The sequence below is a fragment of the Mobula birostris genome, chromosome 13 (assembly GCF_030028105.1).
Source record: "Mobula birostris isolate sMobBir1 chromosome 13, sMobBir1.hap1, whole genome shotgun sequence".
Lineage (NCBI taxonomy): Eukaryota > Metazoa > Chordata > Chondrichthyes > Myliobatiformes > Myliobatidae > Mobula > Mobula birostris.
In genome coordinates this window covers 49,252,407-49,264,738 of record NC_092382.1, presented here as the reverse complement: position 1 = coordinate 49,264,738, position 12,332 = coordinate 49,252,407, and the positions used below count along the sequence as shown (strand labels likewise).

General features: G+C 46.1%; 1 protein-coding gene across 1 annotated transcript in view; it reads right to left on the bottom strand.

The window, feature by feature from the left end:
* Nucleotides 1-12,041, bottom strand: part of LOC140206820 (uncharacterized) — a 107,051-nt gene extending 95,010 nt beyond the window's left edge. Inside the window, exon 1 of the mRNA XM_072275058.1 lies at nucleotides 11,919-12,041. The gene's annotated coding sequence lies outside the window, so the exon portion shown is untranslated. The remainder of the gene's footprint in view (nucleotides 1-11,918) is intronic.
* Nucleotides 12,042-12,332: the final 291 nt, after the last annotated feature.

Genomic DNA, 12,332 nt, shown 5'->3' with positions numbered 1-12,332 from the left:
ACAATACACTTACACTTTCCGCGTGTTTAATGCCAAAGTAGAACGTTCTTACAAATGCAGATAAGAAACACAAGAGATGCTGCTGTTGCAGGAGATGTGGACACAAACACATAAAATGCTGGAGGAACCCTGCAGTTCAGGCAGCAACAAAGCAGAGGAGTACACAGCCAATGCATGCTGAAGGGGCTTGGCCTAAACGTTGTTTATTTGTTCCTCTCCACATTTGCGGCCTGATCTGTTGATTTCCTCCAGTATTTTGCAGAAATTCACCACCTTTTCTTTCAATCAAACAAACAGTTTCAAAATGTTTCTGGTCTTTCATTTGTAGCCACATCCTGCTGGTCTGATTCCTCTTCTTCCTCTTCCTTGTAAACTCTCGGCCCCATCTCTTTCTGGAGCCCCAAAGCCCTGATTCAGGCTGGTTTCGGACTGTGCACCATCGAAGATTCACTCCCCAGTCTGCTGTCAGACTTTCGAGGCGCATTGCAACAAACCAACTGTCTGAGACACAGTCCTTTGAAATGAGTGAAAATGACAGAAAACGTTGAAAAGAGCGGGGAAGAAGGCGTTTAACCAACTTCATCCAGAGCTCTGAAGGACATCAAACCACAGTGAGCTCATCGTCTTATTCAGCCCAGAGAGAAGCATGAAGGAAATCCATGCAGGTGTATAGGATGATGAGAGACATTGGCCGTGTGGATAGACAGAGGCTTTTTTTCCCGGGGCTGAAATGGCTAACATGAGGGAGGAATAGGTTTAAGCTGCTTGGAAGTAGGTACAGAGGAGATGTCAGAGCTAAGTTTTTTAAACAAATTGTGGTGTGTGTGTTGTATGCACTGCCGGTGACGTGGCAGAGACGGATGCAATAGGGTCTTTTAAGAGACTCTTAGATAGGTACATGGAGATTAGGAAAATAGAGGGCTATGCGGTAGGGTAATTGTAGACAGTTTCTACAGTAAGTTACATGGTCGTCACAACATTGTGGGCCAAAGGATCTGTAATGTGCTGTAGATTTCTATGATTCTATGAAATTCAAGGGAAATCTCCTATCCCAAGGAGTGGTGACCAGTTGCAACCTGTCATCACAGGGAGAGTGACAGCGGAGCGGCAGGGATTGGTTTTAAAATACTGATGTGGAACAGAAGCATGGGCAGGGACAAGATGGGCCGAGTGGCCTCTCTAGTATACATTGTGAGTGTGGCAGAGACAGTAAGTACCTGAGACACGGGATTTGATACAGAACTGATTTATTTTTCACAGATCCACAATATTAAACACCAGTCTAGTTTAAGGCTAACATCAGCAGAACGGACTCCTCCAATGCTCAGTGACCAGGGGTCAGTCCTGGGTGCGATGAGCAGCCACAAGAACTGCAGATTCTGACAGTAACAGTCCCTCCTGAACCTGCAGCTGCCTTCAGTCACCGTGATGGTTAAACATTTAACACAGAGCTGATTTGAACTTCCTCCCTGATGTGAAGTTGCTGGTGTTGCAGCAGCTGGGATGATTGAGTAAAACTCTTTGCTGACTCCGGACAGAAATGTGGCCTCTATTTATTGTGAACTCACTGGAGCATCACAAGATGGGTTAACTGAATGAGTCTCTTTGCACACATGGAGCAGGTGAACGGCCGCTTCCCAGTGTGAAGCTGTTGGTGTATCTGCAGGAACACTGAAACAGAATCTGTGGCCATTCAGCCCCTCTAACCATCAACAAGATGGCGGCTGCTCTCCCATCTCAGCCACATGTTTCTGTCCGATCCTCATTTCCTCGATCCCTTCGGTCTCCACACATCTGCTGGCCTCTGTTTTATGTGAGGACGATCACTGAGTCTTCACCGCCCTCTGTGGTGGGGATTTACAGACATTCACCACCCTAGGAGTGGAGACATTTCCCCTCATCTCAGTCCCGGACAGTCCACCCCGTTTTTCAGAGACTGGGATCCCTGGTTCAACCGGTAATGATGTTGTGCATTTCAATGTGTTCACCTCTCAGCCCTCGGTTCTCTAAATGAAAGGGTTATCACATTTGATCTTTCTTCATATGATGACCCCACCACTCCAGGGATCAGTCTGGTGAATCTTCATTGCACTCTCTATAACAAATACTCTCTAACCTCTTTGTTAATCCTCTATGGAGTTAATTTCCATCTTCTGCAGCCGCGTGTTGCCCCAACCACTCACCTCCCACTCCTGTCACTATTTTCACCTTCCCACCTCCCCCTCACCTGGACCCACCTCTCACTCCCCAGCTCTTGCCCCATCCCCACCCCTCACCTCTTTTCTCTGACTATTTCCCGTCCACTCTCAGTCCAGAGGGAGGGTCTCGGCCCGAAATGTTGACGGTCCATTTCCCTCCACAGATGCTGCCCGACCCACTGAGTTCCTCCGGCAGTTTGTTCTTTGGTCTGTATAACCCGTGTTAGTGTGGGGAGCAGGATTTTACACCATATTCCCGGTACAATCTCAACAAAGCACAAATAATTGTCACTTTGCCCGGACCATTGGCCCCGATTGCAGGGCAACAGTCTGCCGGTGTTTGCCCCCCAATGTGGTGAATCGCCACTACCGTGGGCTCAGACATTTCCACAGATGAGCCCCTCCTGTCCCCACCGGGACAAACATCCTGTCCGCCCCCTCTCTCACCGTCTTCATCCTTTCAATAAAATCACCCTCTCCCTCCCCAGGGAACCGGCATCAAACCGACGGGCCGAGTGGTGTCCTCCTACCTCTCAGCGATACATCAGACTCCGGCCGCAGGAGACGCTTCACAAATGCCCCAACTTCCCTCGGAGGGAAATGGAAATAAATCAAAAAGCGGACATTTACTTTTTGATTTGTTCCGCTTTAACGGGCAGTTCGCGTTCCAGCAGGAGAAGGGGTAACGCCCACTTGGCTGGTCCGCCTCTACTATTGGGTGTAACCGGTGATTGACATCGCTTCACACCAATGGGAATAGCGCAGCTCTGCAATCAATTCAATTCCTCTCAACACACATCAAAGTTGCTGGTGAACGCAGCAGGCCAGGCAGCATCTGTAGGAAGAGGTGCAGTCGACGTTTCAGGCTGAGACTGTTCATCAGGACTAACTGAAGGAAGAGTGAGTAAGGGATTTGAAAGTTGGAGGGGGAGGGGGAGATCCAAAATGATGGGAGAAGACAGGATGGGGAGGGATGGAGCCAAGAGCTGGACAGGTGATTGGCAAAAGGGGATACGAGAGGATCATGGGACAGGAGGTCCGGGAAGAAAGACAAGGGGCGGAGGGGGGGACCCAGAGGATGGGCAAGAGGTATATTCAGAGGGACAGAGGGAGAAAAAGGAGAGTGAGAGAAAGAATGTGTGCATAAAAATAAGTAACAGATGGGGTACGAGGGGGAGGTGGGGCCTAGCGGAAGTTAGAGAAGTCGATGTTCATGCCATCAGGTTGGAGGCTACCCAGGCAGAATATAAGGTGTTGTTCCTCCAACCTGAGTGTGGCTTCATCTTTATAGTAGAGGAGGCCGTGGATAGACATGTCAGAATGGGAATGGGATGTGGAATTAAAATGTGTGGCCACTGGGAGATCCTGCTTTCTCTGGCGGACAGAGCGTAGATGTTCAGCAAAGCGGTCTCCCAGTCTGCGTCGGGTCTCGCCAATATATAAAAGGCCACATTCCAGGATCCTGCAGCAGTTTAACTTAATCTGATTACTTACAAATGTACAATCAAGTCGCAAATATCATTCACCAAAATCTTGATTTAAAATACAGACTCATGAATGCCCTCCATCACTTCATTAAGGCATCATAAATTCAAGCCTGATCCAGTTTTAGAGTCAAAATCTTACAAATTATATGATAATCAATACATTTTTTCAGATAGGACAATCCATAATAACCATCCGGATATAATATTACTGGATAAACAAGCAGGAACAACTCCCTCACTAGATAAAACCATTCCCAACACACACATGTTCCTCGACCAGTGGAGCACCTCAGCACAGATATTGTTTGTGTCATCAGTCAGACAACCGAAAGATTTTCCCCGTCACTCAGCTTCCAAATGTTGCTACTGTCATTCGTTGCCACGCCCTGTTGTGGATTCCCTTCTCCTCATCATACGTTCTTACCCCGACCATCGTCCAGATCCCCAAACTCTGCCATGTGCCCACCTCTGGTTTCTGACCCTGCTTCGTTGAACATCCAACTGATGGTTTCCCATTCTGCTTTCAGTCTTTAGAGGACAGGGGTGATTTCTAAGGACCCTTTCAAAGCAGGGAAAATGACCCATAATGTGGAAATGAGCCGTGAATAAGGACGTTAACTACCAATGTCATTCTTCCTCAGCCCAGAGATTTGAGTGGTGAAGAACATCTCAGACAGAACTGCAGTCAACTTGACTTCTTCAGTCTGCAGAAAATTCAAGGGAAACCTCTTCACCCCCAGGTTGGTGACTGTTTGGAACCGATCACCACAGGGAGAGCGAGAGGGGAACAACAGGGGAGGATTGAAAAGGACTGTCATGCAACTGACAGTGGGTCCAGCCGGCCTGGGATGACTCTATTGTACGCTAGTTGTGTTATAAATTCACTAAGTACCGGAGATAAGAGTTTAAAATAGAACTGATTTATTTGTCTCAGATCCAGAATATTAAACTCCAGTCCTATTAAAGGTGAATGTGCAGCAGAAGAAACTCCTCCCATGCCCAGTGACCAGGGTGCAGGACTGGGTGTGGTGAGCAGCAGCAATAATTGCAGATTTCAGCACCGACAGTCACTCTCGAAATTGCATTCAGCAATGGTGATGGACGAATATCCAGCATGCAGCTTATTGAAACTTTCTGCCCAGTGTGAACCTGGTAGTGTGTCACAAGGTTAGATTACTAAGTGAATCACTTCCCACATTCATGGCAGGTGAACAGCCTCTCCCCAGTGTGAACTCAATGATGCATATTTGGTGGAGATGGCTGAGAGAATCTCTTCCCAAAGTCTGAGCAGGTGATCGGCCTCCATCCAATGTGAACTTGCTGGTGTTTTAGTAGATGAGATGACCAAGTGAATCCCTTCCCACAGTCTGAGCAGATGAATGGCCTCTCCCCAGTGTGAAGTCGTTGGTGTACCAACAGGTTGGATGACCGAGTGAATCCCATCCCACAGTCTGAGCAGGTGAACGGCCTCTCCCCTGTGTGAACTAGCTGATGTTCTTTCAGTTGAGATGATCGAGTGAATCCCTTCCCGCAGTCTAAGCAGGTGAATGGCTTCTCCCCTGTGTAAACTCGCTGATGTACCTTCAGTTTAGATGAGCAAGTGAATCCCTTCCCACAGACTGAGCAGGTGAATGGCCTCTCCCCAGTGTGAACTGACTGGTGTGCTTGTAGGTTGGATAACTGAGTGAATCCTTTCCCACACTCTGAGCAGGTGAACGGCCTCTCCCCAGTGTGAACTCGCTGATGTACCTTCAGTTGAGATGACCAAATGAATCCCTTCCCGCAGTCTGAGCAGGTGAACGTTCTCTCCCCGGTGCAAACTGGCTGGTGAGCCATTAGGTCAGATGACCGAGTGAATCCTTCCCCACAAATTCAGCAGATGACCAGCCTCTGCCCAGTGAGAACTGACTGGCGTGTCCACAGGTGGGAAGACCGACTGAATCCCTTCTCACACACAGAACAGGTGAATGGCCTTGTCCCAGTGTGAACTTGCTGATGTACCTTCATGAGATGACCTTGAATCCCCACAGTCTGAAAAGGTGAACGGCTGCTCCCCTGTGTAAACTGACGGACATGCCAGTCGGTTAGATGATCGAGTGAATCCCTCCCCACAGTCTGAGCAGGAAGGATGATTGAGTAAACCCTCCCCAGAGTCTGAGCAGGAAGGATGATCGAGTGAATCCCTTGCTCCACTTCTGGATATACGTGGACAGAGACAGCAAAACTGGTGTGTTGGGTTCGCGATTCCCGTAGATAAATTCCTTGTCGTTTTTAACCTGAAAAAAATATATAAAATTCACCAGTGGGTGAAGGACAACATTTCAGATGAGATCACTTTAGTTGCCAAGGTGTGATCTGGTATCTCACTGTTACAGTGAAGTTCAACCCAAGTTGGACGGAGAAATTCTCTTCTAAATGGGCACAGTGCTGGTATCTGGAATGACCATCAAACTCTCTGATGCTCTTCTTGTCTCTATAAGAATGGGATATTTCTGCCGTCTCCAGTCTGTGACTTGGCTTAGTTAACACTCTGCATTGGTATTATTCCCTGTTCCCACTGAGCTGCACGGGTGCCTGGCCCCACAGTAACTGAAACACACTCACACAAATAGCCTTTGTTGACGTGCAGCTGGGATTTTCTTTTATCTACTGTCAATGTAAGGTGCCACAGTTTTAAAGCCACATAAACGTTTCCTGCCCAGATGAATGGTTGGCGCGCACAGTTGTTAAAAGGAACTACATGAATATTAGTATTATTTCATGTCCTTGTCACAGAGTCATAGAAAATTACAACACAGAAACAGGCCCTTTAGCCCATCTAGTTTGTGTTGAACTATTTAAACTGTTTACCTCCGTACCCCTACCATCCAGGTACTTATACAAGCTCTTAAATGTTGAAATTGAGCTCACATGCACCAGTTGGGCTGTCTGCTCATTCCACACCTGGATGATCATCTGTGTGAAGAAGTTTTTCCTCATGTTCCCCTTAATGTTTCGCTTTTCACCCTCAACCCATGGCCTCTGGTTGTAGTCCCAACCAATCTCATTGGAAAAAGCCATCTTGCATCTACCCCATCTATAACCCTCATAATTTTGGTACACCTCCATCAAATCTCCCCTCAATCTTCTACATTCCAAAGAATAAAGCCCACACCTGTTCAATCTCTCCTCATAACCCAAGACCTCCAGACCAGGCAAAATCCTTGTGAATTTTCTCTGAACTCTTTCAATCTCTTTTACATCTTTCTTGTAGGTTGGTGACCAAAACTGCACACAATACTCCAAATTATGGCTCACCAATGTCTTGTACAAAGTCAACATAACATCCATCTCCTTTACTTAGCACTTTTGTTTATGAAGGCCAATATGCCAAAATCTTTTTTTCCATCCTGTTGAACTGTGACACAACTTTCAGTGAAATATGGACCTGTATTCCCATATCCCTTTCTTCTACAATACTTCTCAGTGCCATACCGGTCACTGTGTACGACCTACCCTGGCAGCTACTACTAAAGTACAACACCTCACACTGGTCTACATTAAATTCCATTTTCCATTTCTCAACCCATTTTTTCCAGCGGACCAGATCGCATTGCAAGCCATGGTAGTCTTCCTCGCTGTCCACTGCACTACCCATCCTGGTGTCATCCACAAATTTGCTGATCTAGTTAACCACACTATCATCCAGGTTACTGATATAGATGACAAACAACAACAGATCCAGCACTGATCCATGTGGCACTCCACTAGTCACAGGTTTTCAGTCAGAAAGGCAACTATCTGCTACAACACTCTGGTGGTGAAGTTTTAAGGGTATTGGGGGATGTAAGAAATGATTCTTGGACTCTTGTAAATAATGGGTTAAAACTAAGTCCAAACTTATGTGTGCTTTGTTCCAGATAGTGTGCAAATTTCTGTTCTGTCTTTCACTGAGGGATCTGCTTGCAGCTTGTTTAGATTAACGACTCACAGATATCTCTTGGGAACGTTATGTAGAGTTGAGTTCTCATGAGACACGAATTGAACAAAGTGTCTAACGAAAGAGAATAACTAATAAGGATTGGACAGAACATTCATTTGAATTTAAAACCCTGATTTAGTGGACTCTCTTATCTAATAAATTAAGTTTTGCTCCAACGGACTTGGTGGGAATACCAGTTGAACTAAAGTGCTCTTTGTTTCGCTAGTTCTATAACTGGAACGTTTCTGCATGTTAGACAGAGATTCATCATGAGCAGCCAGAGGGAGAGGAGTTGTGTCCCTCTGATGCTTGGCTCTGAGCTTCTCGCCGGCTGAGTTCGAAGAAATAAACTGGTGAAAAGGATAAAGTAAAGAACTGTTTGTAGTGTGGTTATTGATCCGGCAAATTTAAGCTTACTCCATAAAAAGTATCCCATCCGGATACTTCACACCTTTGCACAGCTATTCTCTTCTTTTGACTTCAAGAAATAGAACTGTGGACACATCATGGAAACAAGCCTCTCTCTATACTCTCTCTATACTTCCTGCAGCCTCAGTAAATCAGCCAACATAATTAAAGATTCCCAGAACTCCAGACCAGACATTATCGATTATCAACCACCCATCAGGTCGAAGATAAATGAAAACAAAAGAACAGAAAACATACCACCAGACCTAGGGACATTTTCCATTCTGCTGTTATAAGCAAACTGAATATTCCTCAGCATTATAAGATGGACTCTTCACTTCATAATGTAAGTCGACGTGACCTTGCACCATATGTCCTCCTGCAGTGGATTTTCTCTGTAACCATAATGCTTTGTTACACTCTGTTAATGTTTTACTATTTTCTACTGTTGTAATTTGTTGATCTGAGAGGATGGTATGCAAGACAAGATTTTCATTAAACCTCGGTACATGACAATAATAAACGATTCCCCACTTTAATTGTGTGGAAATATTAGACAGACTGAGCTTCTCCTCTGGAACTTCTGGAGGAAGATTTCACTGAAGTGTACAAATGTTTGAGAAGCCCAGAAAAACAGAAAAGGCTTCCTTCTTGCATTAATAGGGCTATATACCTCGAAACATTGGCTGCCCTTCGGCAATTTGTAACAGTGGAATAGAGTCAATGAAAAAAAATCCCCACCCACAATGAGAGAATGTGACAGATCTGGATGTGTCTCCCTTGTCTGAATGGAAAAAAAATATTAAACAGCACAAACAAGAGAAACAAACCCACAGATGTAAGGCAGTGGTCCCCAACCACTGGGGCGCAGACCACTGGAGATGAGAGAGAGTGAGGATGAAGGACACAGAGAGAATGGAAATGATATGATTTGGTGATATGAGTCAGCTGCACCTTTCCTCATTCCCTGTCACACAATGTAGAACTTGAACATCCCCCCTACACCCTCCCCCGTCGGCCGATATTAAACCGGTCCACGGTGCAAAGAAGTTTGGGGAACCCTAACATAAGGAATCATACACATGACGCCAGACCCTGGTGTAGCAAACCCATGCATGACATCAGGCTTGTGGTGGGAGGAGGGAAGGAGAGGGGTAAGACTTTTTGTTCCATGGCTCTCTTCCAGTGAAGGTGGGACCTGAACAGAAAGGACCACAGCAAAAGAGAAGGTTCTCAGGAAACTGAAGATCTGAAGGCAGATAAGTCACCTGGACCTGATGGTTTATGCCCACAGTTCTGAAAGAGGTGGCCAGAGAGATCGTGGAGGCATTAGTAATGATCCTTCAAGAATCACTTGATTCAGGAATGGCTCTGGAAGAATGGAATATTGCAAATGTCACTCCTCTCTTTAAGAAGGGAGAGAGGCAGAAAAAAGGAAACTATAGGCCACTCAATCTGACAGTGGTTGGGAAGATGTTGGAGTCGATTGTTAAGGATGTGAGTTCGAGGTACTTGGAGGCACAAGATAAAATAGGCCGGAGTCAGCATTGTTTCCTCAAGGGAAAATCTTGTCTGATAAATTTGTTGGAATGCTTTGAAGAAATAATACACAGGGTAGACAAAGGAGAATTGGTTGATGTTGTGTACTTGGATTTTCAGGCCTTTGACAAGGTGCCACACGTGAGAACCCTTAACAAACTCTGAGCCTATGTTATTACAGGGAAAAGGTAGTGACTGATTGGCAGGAGGAAGCGAGTGGGAATAGAGACAGCCTTTTCTGGCTTGCTACCGGTTCCTAGTGGAGTTCCACAGGGGTCTATGTTGGGAACGATTCTTTTCATGTTATATGCCAATGATTTGGATGATGGAATTGATGGCTTTGTTGCAAAGTTTGCAGGGAATTTAAAGATAGGTGGAAGGACAGGTCATTTTGGAGAAGTAGGGAGGCTAGAGAAAGATCAGGAAAATGGGCAAGGAAATGGCAGATAGAATACTGTGTTGGGAGGTGCATGATGATACACTTCACTAGAAGAAATGAAAGGGTTGGCTATTTTCTAAATGGAGAGAATGTACAAAAAAAATCTGAGGTGCAAATGGACTTGGGAGTCCTTGTGCAGGATTCCCTAAAGGTTAATTTGTGGGTTGAGTCTGTGGTGAGGAAGGCAAGCATTCAGTTCAAGAAGACTAAAACATAAAAGTTAGGATGTAATGTTGAAACTTTATAAAGCTCTTGGATTATTCTCAGCAGTTTTGGGCCCCTTATCTCAGAAAGGATGTGCTAATACTGGAGAGAGTTCCAAGGAGGTTTACGAAAATGAGTACAGAATTGAATGGCCTGTCATATGAAGAGCATTTGATGGCTCTGGACCTGTACTCAGAGGAATGAAGGATGATTTCATTGAATCCTATCAAATGGTAAATGGCCTTGATCAAGTGGATATGGAGAGGATGTGTCCTGTATTGGGAGAGTCCAGGACCAGAGGATGTCATCTCAGTATAAAGGGGGCAGTGGGACGTCCTTTTAGAAAGGTGAATGAGGGGGAATTTCTTTAGCCAGAGAGTGCTGAATCTGTGGAATCCTTTGCCATGGGCAGCTGTGAAGGCCAAGTATTTATGGATATCAAAGGCAGAGGTTTCTAGATTCTTGATGATGACAGTTTATGGGCAAAAGGAAGGAGACTGGGACTGAGGAAAATTGGAACAGGCATGATTAAATGGCAGAGCAGGTGCGATGGGCCAAATGGCCTAATTTTGCTCCTACGGTATATCTCATGGTTTTATGTGGGGGCACCAGAATAACATCACATGTGCGTGAGAGTTTGTATTCAAAGGCTGCTTAATGGACATTTTTAATGATTTCAGGGGGTGAACGAAAGAAATTTAACAGATTTCATCAATGAATCCAAACTTGTGTGATTTAAAGTCCCCTGCAAGATACCCTGCTCTGCCACGTTGTCCGTAGAGCAGGGTATCTCTGAAGCAGGTGGGGTGGGGGGGTGGGTGGGAGGTGGTGTTACAAGACTGGACAGTAGTTGAACAAGATGGGCAGGGATAAGCAGATGGAACCAGGTGGGAGAAGGGATCGAGAACAATCACTGATGGTCCTCCAGCAATACACAGATACTGAATTAATAGCACAGACTACTGTATAAAAATTCTAAAATGACAAAGTTAGAACAAACAACAAGAACTTTCACATATGCTTTGATCCTCACCCAACCTCACTTCATCAACACATCATCCTATCCGGACACTTCACACCTTTGCATGGTAACTACTCTGCCCGTGACTGCGAGGAATTGCAGTGACCTTTGGATACAGATCAGCACATCACAGAAACCATTCTCCCTTCTAGACTTCCCAGTCCCCTGGTAAAGCAGGCAGTGAAATCAAAGATCCCCACAACCTGGGAAGTTCTCCTTCCTCACCCACCCCAATCTGGGAAAAGACACAACAGCCATGAAGCTCAAGGACAAATGCGAGGAGCCTCAGGAAGTGAGGAGAGTTGGGGGGAGTTAATGGGACTCAGTGGCCAACATCAGATTTCCCCAACACAATATGGAGGAAGCATCACTACCCATCCGGGGACTACTTTAACACACACCGTGATATTGCGTCACAAAGCAGAGGGCGGGGCAGATCTGCGCACACAGCCTCATGTGACCTGTTGGCGGGACTTCCATTTCAATTTTGCAGAAATAGAGAGACCGGGCTCCTGGTTTGGATCGTTCAATGCAGATTAAGTGAAGTCTACACATTTTTGACGAGCCCAGATAACTGCAAGTTAAATGAGGAACTGGCCCTCAGTTCGGGGCTCGCAGCCAACATCGGATCACCCCGCTCGGGATCGGTCTCAATACTCACCGATGGGAAAGTGATATCTTCGGCTCGCAGACAATGATCGCGACCCCCGGCTCCCAACCCAAGAGGCGAGGATCCCTTCCTGAGCCCGCAGACAACACTGAGCATGCGCAAAGTGAATGTTGCGTCATCTGGAGGGCGGGGCCTCGGAAACAGACGCGCAGATGTTGCCCGTCTGCAGTTAAATGGGAGGGGCAAACGGGATCACGTGACCGATAGAGTCTCCCACCGCAGGCAGAGTAAGTTTGTCCAAACTTCTGTAATAACTCATGCCCTCTAATCCAGGCAATATCCTGGTAAACCTCTTCGGCACCCTCTCCAAAGCCCCGACATCCTTCCTAGAATTGGGGCGACCAGAACTGTATGAAACACTCCAGATGTGTTCTATCTAGTTTTATAAAGCTGCAACACAACTTC